Below are 6,885 nucleotides of genomic sequence, written 5' to 3'. Positions count from 1 at the left end.
GAAAAAAACTCGACTCATGCGGGCCAGCGGGCGCTGATTGGAGGAGCCGATGGACTGATGTTGCGCTGTGCGGGCAATCCAATATGGGGAGAATACGTCACGGGAACCACATTGGCTACACGGAGGGTGCTTTAATGACACCAACTCCCCTTCTCACTTACCCCATTATATCATTCCTTTCTGGCATAGGCAAGCTCCAAAACATGCTGCAGTCAGTTGTTATGCCCGATCCCTTGTTTTGCTCCCCATCTGGTACCTCATCAGGCTCTGGGTCACTGTTCCTGTGGAGTTTGCACATTCTCCATGTGTTTGCATGGGTTTCGCCCCCATAAACCAAAGATGTCCAGGGTAGGTGGATTGGCCACTCTAAATTGCTCCTTATTTGGAAAAAATGAATTGGGCACTCCAAATTTATTTTTAAAAATAGATTTCTGATCATAGATTCATGGGCCCTGCCTCAGTTTTTTGGAGGGGAGGAGGGTTTCAGACATTCTAGTGTTAACCAGGTGAAGACGATAACAGAGCACGTGCAAAAACCTTTTGGAAAGCTGAGGTTTGGGACTGGTTTTTGTTCTATTTGGGTTTGGTTATGGGGGTGGGGGATAAAGGGAGTCAAAATGTTGTAATTGTATGAGTGTGGTTGTGAAGGTGTTATATTCGAAAAACTTCCTTTAAAAATTATTAATGATGTGTACAGAATACATGAGGACAACAAAACAAAATAGTCAAAGGAAAAACATTTTTTAATTAAAAGGCTGCAAGCACGTGTAAAGGATTATTGTGCAGCACAGTAGCACAAGTGGCTAGCACTGTGGCTTCATAGCGCCAGGGTCCCAGGTTCGATTCCCTGCTGGGCATTGTCTGTGCGGAGTCTGCACTTTCTCCCTGTGTCTGCATGGGTTTCCTCCGGGGGCTCCCGTTTCCTCCCACAGTCCAAAGACGTGCAGGTTAGGTGGATTGGCCATGCTAAATTGCCCTTAGTGTCTAAAAAGGTTAGGAGGGGTTATTGGGTTACAGGGGTAGGGTGGAAGTGAGGGCTTAAGTGGGTTGGTGCAGTCTCAATGGGCCAATTGGCCTCCTTCTGCACTGTATGTCCTCCTTCTGCACTGTATGTTCTATGTTACTTTTAAGAAATATATTTATTGAAGGCATTTTTCAGATATACTGAAATACAAAAGTCAAACTTCGGCAACAAGTAACAAAACTAACAATCCCCCCCCCCCCCCCCCCTCAGCCGTCACCCCAAGCCCGCCTCTTTTTTTCTTCCTTATACCCACCAAACAAAATAAAACACCCATAGTTCACCACCCCCCATCCGCTGATGCCTCACTTCACTTTGAAGTCAATAAGCGGCTTCCACCTCAGGGTGAACCCACCTTCCACTCCACGTATGGGAACTTAACTTTTTCCAGGTACAAGAATTCTGCCAGGTCACTCACCCATCACGCCTTTGGCGGCTCCGAGCATGTCAACTCAACAAACTCCGTCTCCGGGCTATCAGGGAGGCAAGGGCCAAGACATCGGCCTCTCTCCCCGCCTGAACCCCCGGATCTTTGAAACTCCGAATATCACCACCTCTGGACTCTGTGCGGCAAGTGATCGCTGAATACTCCGAATCAGCCACCCCCGCCAACAGCGCCTTACCCAGTACAAAGGAATATATCCAGGAGTACACCGAGTTCACGTGTGAAAAGTACGAAAACTGCTTCGCTTCGGCCTCCCAAACCACCACGGGTCCGCTCCTCCAATACATTCCATGAACCCCATCAACACTTTCTTTTTTTTTTAATAAACATTTTATTGAGGTATTTTTTGGCATTGTAACAGCAGCAATATAAACAGTATACATGAGACTATAAACATAGTGCAAATACCACCTCCCTCCCTAACAGGTCCCACCATTAATTAACCCCCTAATCTACGCTGACCTAACCCCCCCCCCCCCACCCCCCCCGCTGACGATTAACTTTCCGCGAAGAAGTCGAATGGTTGCCACCTCCGGGCGAACCCCAACAGTGACCCTATCAGGGCGAACTTGATGTTCTCCAAACAGAGAAAGCTAGCAATGTCCGATAGCCAGGTCTCCGACTTCGGGAGCTTTGAGTCCCTCCAAGCTAATAGTATCCGTCTCCGGGCTACCAGGGAAGCAAAGGCCAGAACATCTGCCCCTTTCTCCCCCTGGATTCCCGAATCTTGCGACACCCTGAAAATCGCCACCTCTGGACTCAATGCCACCCTTGTTTTTAATACCTTGGACATGGCATCAGCAAATCCCTGCCAAAATCCCCTAAGCTTTGGACATGCCCAGAACATGCAGACGTGGTTCGCTGGTCCTCCTGTGCATTTTGCACACCTGTCTTCCACCCCAAAGAATCTGCGCATCCGGGCCACTGTCATGTGGGCCCGGTGAACGACCTTGAATTGAATCAGGCTGAGCCTGGCACGTGTTGCGGTCACGTCCGCCCATAGACAACCTTTATCTCTCCTCCCAGCTCCTCCTCCCACTTGCACTTCAGCTCCTCGGTCTGCGTCTCCTTTGATCCCATAAGTTCCTTGTAAATGTCAGAGACGTTCCCTGCTCTTACCCACCCTCTGGAAACTACCCTGTCCTGAATCCCCCTTAGCGGCAGGAGTGGGAAGGTTGATACCTGTCTACGCAGAAAGTCCCGCACCTGCAGATATCAAAATATGTTTCCCCTCACCAGCGCAAACTTCTCCTCCAGCACCCTCATACTCGGATAGCTCCCTTCTATAAACAAGTCCCCCATCCTCTCAATCCCCGCTCTCCACCATATTCGGAAGCCCCCATCCATACACCCTGGGGAAAACCGGTGATTATCGCAGATTGGGGACCAGACCGATGCTCCCACTGCTCCCACATATCTCCTCCATTGCCCCCAGTCTCTCAGGGCTGCGACCATCACAGGGCTGGTGGAGTATCGCGGCAGGAACGGCAGAGGCGCAGTTACCAGCACCCCCAGACTTGTGCCCTTGCATGAAGCCGCCTCCATATGCACCCATGCCGACCACCCTCACCCCCCCCCCCCCCCCCCCACCCCCAACCCCCCTCCCCCCAACCACTTCCTAATCATGGCTATGTTAGCTGCCCAGTAATAGTTGCTAAAATTCGGCAGCGCCAGCCCGCCCTCTCCCCGACTCCGCTCAAGCATTACCCTCCTTACTCGCGGGGACTTGCCCCCCTACACGAAGCCCGCAATAACTTTGTTGACCCGCTTAAAGAAGGACCACGGAATAAAGATGGTGAGACATTGAAATACAAACAGGAATCTTGGGAGGACCGTCATTTTCACCGTTTGGACTCTCCCAGCTAGAGACAATGGGAGTGCATCCGATCTCCGAAAATATTTCATCTGATCTACCAACCGGGCCAAGTTCAATTTATATAGCCGGTCCCAATCCCGCGCTACTTGAATACCTAGGTACCTGAAACTGTCCCCTACCAATCTAAACGGCAGTTACCCCAGTCAGCTCTCCTGACCCCTTTCCTGGACCGCAAACCTCTCACTCTTCCCCATATTAAGCTTATACCCCGAGAACCGGCCAAATTCCCCTAAAATTCCCAAGATTTCTTCCATCCACTCAATTGGATCTGAAACATACAGGAGCAGGTCATCCGCATAAAGCGAGACTCTGTGCTCCACACCCAACCCAATCGGGGCCCCCAGTCCTTCTACCAGCTCCCCATCCACCTTCGGGAAAGTCAGCCCCTCCAGGAGGTGCCTCATCCCCTCCGGCCCCGTAGGGGGTTCCGACCTGTACAGCCTGCTGTAGAAATCCCTAAACCCCTTACTCACTACTGCCGAACCCCCAACCAAGTTCCCATCCCCGTCAATAACTTTCCCTATTTCTCTAGCAGCCTCCCTCTTTCTGAGCTGCTGTGCAAGCATCCTCTGGCTTTCTCACCATGCTCATAGATCGCCCCCCTCGCCTTTCTGAGCTGTTCCACTGCCCTCCCTATGGTTAACAAACCGAACTCCGCCTGTAGCCGCCGCCGTTCCCTTAAAAGCCCCATCTCTGGAGTCTCCGCGTACCTCCTGTCGACTTGTCGAATCTCTTTTACCAGTCGGTCCGTCTTTACTATCTTTACTAACCTGCAGGTCAACCCAGTGTGGAGCATGGTCTGAGATTGTAATCGCCGAGTACCCAGTGTCCACCACTCCTGCTAGCAAGGCCCTACCCAAAATAAAGACATTGATCCGAGAGTATACCTTATGTACGTGGGAGTAGAAGGAGAACTCCTTCATCCTCGGCTGCCTAAATCTCCATGGATCCACCCCCTCCATCTGCTCCATGAACCCTTTCAGTTCCTTTACCATTGCTGGCACCCTGCCTGTTTTCGAGCATGACCGATCCAGGCCGGGTTCAATAACTGTATTAAAGTCCCCTCCCATGACCAGCTTGTGCGAGTCCAAGTCCGGTATCTTCCCCAACATCCTCTTTATGAAATCCACGTCATCCCAATTTGGCGCATACACATTAACCAGCACTACCTTCATCCCCTCCAGCTTACCACTAACCACAATATATCGACTTCCCACATCCGAAACTATTCTGCCCACCTCAAATATCACCCGCTTATTAATCAAGATCGCAACCCGTCTAGTCTTAGTGTCCAGCCACGAGTGGAAGACCTGACTGACCCAGCCTTTCCTCAATCTAACCTGTCCACTACTCTGAGGTGTGTCTCCTGCAGCATTACCACGTCCGCCTTCAGTCCCCTCAGGTGTGCGAACACACATGCCCTCTTAACCGGCCCATTTAACCCTCAAACATTCCAAGTGATCAGCCTAGTTGGGGGCACAGTGCCCCCCCCCCCCCCCCCCCCCCCCCGCCGATCAGCCATCCCCTTTCTTGGGCCCATCAACACTTTTGCCATAGCTGAAACCTTCAGGGACCTAGGATCCCGTGGGATCGGTCCAGCCTAGGATCGAGAACCGTGTTGAAATCTCACCCCATAATCAGCCGATCAGTGCCCAGGTCCAGAATCGTCCCTAAACCCGCCCCAAAAAATCCACATCATCCCAGTCTGGGGCATAACTGGGGCACACAGGCGTCCTCTTCCCACTCTAACCATCACGTATCTGCCCCCAGGGTCGGCTAGGATACTGCCGATCTCAAAGTTCACCCTTTTTATGACCAGCACCGCCACTCTCCTCATTTTCATATCCAATCCCGAGTGGAACACCTGCCCCACCCAACTGTTCCTCAGCCTCATCTGATTCCCCCAGCTTCAGGGGCATCTCCTGAAGAAAAACAACGTCCACCTTCAAACTCCTCAAGTGTGCAAAGAACATGCAACCGTTTATCCGGCCCATTCAGCCCCCGCACATTCCATGCAATCAACCCGGTCGAGGGGCTTCCCGCTCCCTTCCTTGCTGGTCAGTCATCTCTCTTCTTTACCCAGCTCGCCCCGGTCCACACCCCGCACTTCTCCGGGCCCTCCCTAAGATGTCCGTGGGCAGTTTGGAGGCTCAGTGGTTAGCACTGCTGCCTCACAGCTCCATGGACCCGGGTTCAATTCCAGACTGTGTGTGCAGTTTTCACTTTCTCCCCTTGTCTGCGTGGGTTTCCTCCGGATGCTCCGGTTTCCTCCCGAGGCCAAAATATGCAGGTTGGGAGGATTGGCCACGCTAAATTGCCCCGTTGTGTCCACAGGTTAGGTCGACTTATGGGTATAGGGTGGACGTGTGGGCTCAAGTAGGGTGCTCTTTCAAGGGCTGGTGTCGACTCGATGGGCTGAATGGCCTCCTGCACTGTTGATTCTATCCCTCCTTAACCAACTGAGCCACACCAGCATTCCCCACGTCAGCATCCCTCCCCAGCCCCTTCCCTCCCCGACCCCATAACCACAGTACAAACAAACCGATCCCCCACTCCCTACTCCTGTCAACCCCCCATTTCACTCCTGTTAACTAGCCAACCAGCTAGCGTGGTGGCCCCCGCCCAGGCCCTCCGTCTACCCCCTTTTCCCAAATCCACTCTTCACCCCCCCACACCCCTCTCCATCCTCATTAAATTCACCAATCCACCCATCCTGTGAACCCACACTCCACTGTGCACCCACATTTCCCACAATTAACATCTCCAGAGTTCAATGTCCTCACACTCCTCCCAGTCCTTGATCTCTCCTAAACTCACACGCCTCCTCGGGCGTATCAAAATAAAACTCCCCATTCTGATGCGTGACCCACAGACGAGCATGGTACATCAACCCAAACTTTACCCCCTCCGTGTAGAGTGCAGCCTTGATATGATTGTAGCCAGCCCTTCGCTTGACCAACTCCACACCCAGATCCTGGTATATTACAAGCTTGCTCTCCTCCCATGTGCACTTCTTCATCTGCCTCCTCCATTTCATGATTTTCTCCTCATCAGGAAAGTGATGCAGCCTCACCAACATCCCCCTTGACGGCCCCCCTGTATTTGACCTCCTCCTCAGCGCCCTGTGCATTCAATCCACCTTGAGGGGATGGTCGAAGACCCCCTCCCCCGTCAGCTTCTCCAGCATTTTTGTCACGTAATTACCGACCTGCACTCCTTCGATCCCCTCAGGCATCTCCACGATCTGGAGATTCTGCCTCCTGGAGCGATTCTCGAGGTCCTCTACCTTCCCTCTCAACCTCTTGTGGCTATCCGCCACCATCTCCACCTCCAACGAGGTCCTCGTGCTCCCCCATCGATTCCTCCGCCTTCTGGAGTGCCAGGGCCTGCGCCTCCACCCTCTGCTCCACTCTCTCAAGCTCCATCACCGTAGCTAGGTCCTCTGATACCTCCTTCCTCTGCTGTTGGAACTTGTTGTTCAAAAGGCTCACGAACTGTTCTGTAGACCAGTGGGCGGCCAAAGATGCCCCAGCACCGTCCGCC

The sequence above is a fragment of the Scyliorhinus torazame genome, chromosome 7 (genome assembly GCF_047496885.1).
Source record: "Scyliorhinus torazame isolate Kashiwa2021f chromosome 7, sScyTor2.1, whole genome shotgun sequence".
Classification (NCBI taxonomy): Eukaryota; Metazoa; Chordata; class Chondrichthyes; order Carcharhiniformes; family Scyliorhinidae; genus Scyliorhinus; species Scyliorhinus torazame.
This window is presented reverse-complemented; position numbering follows the sequence as displayed.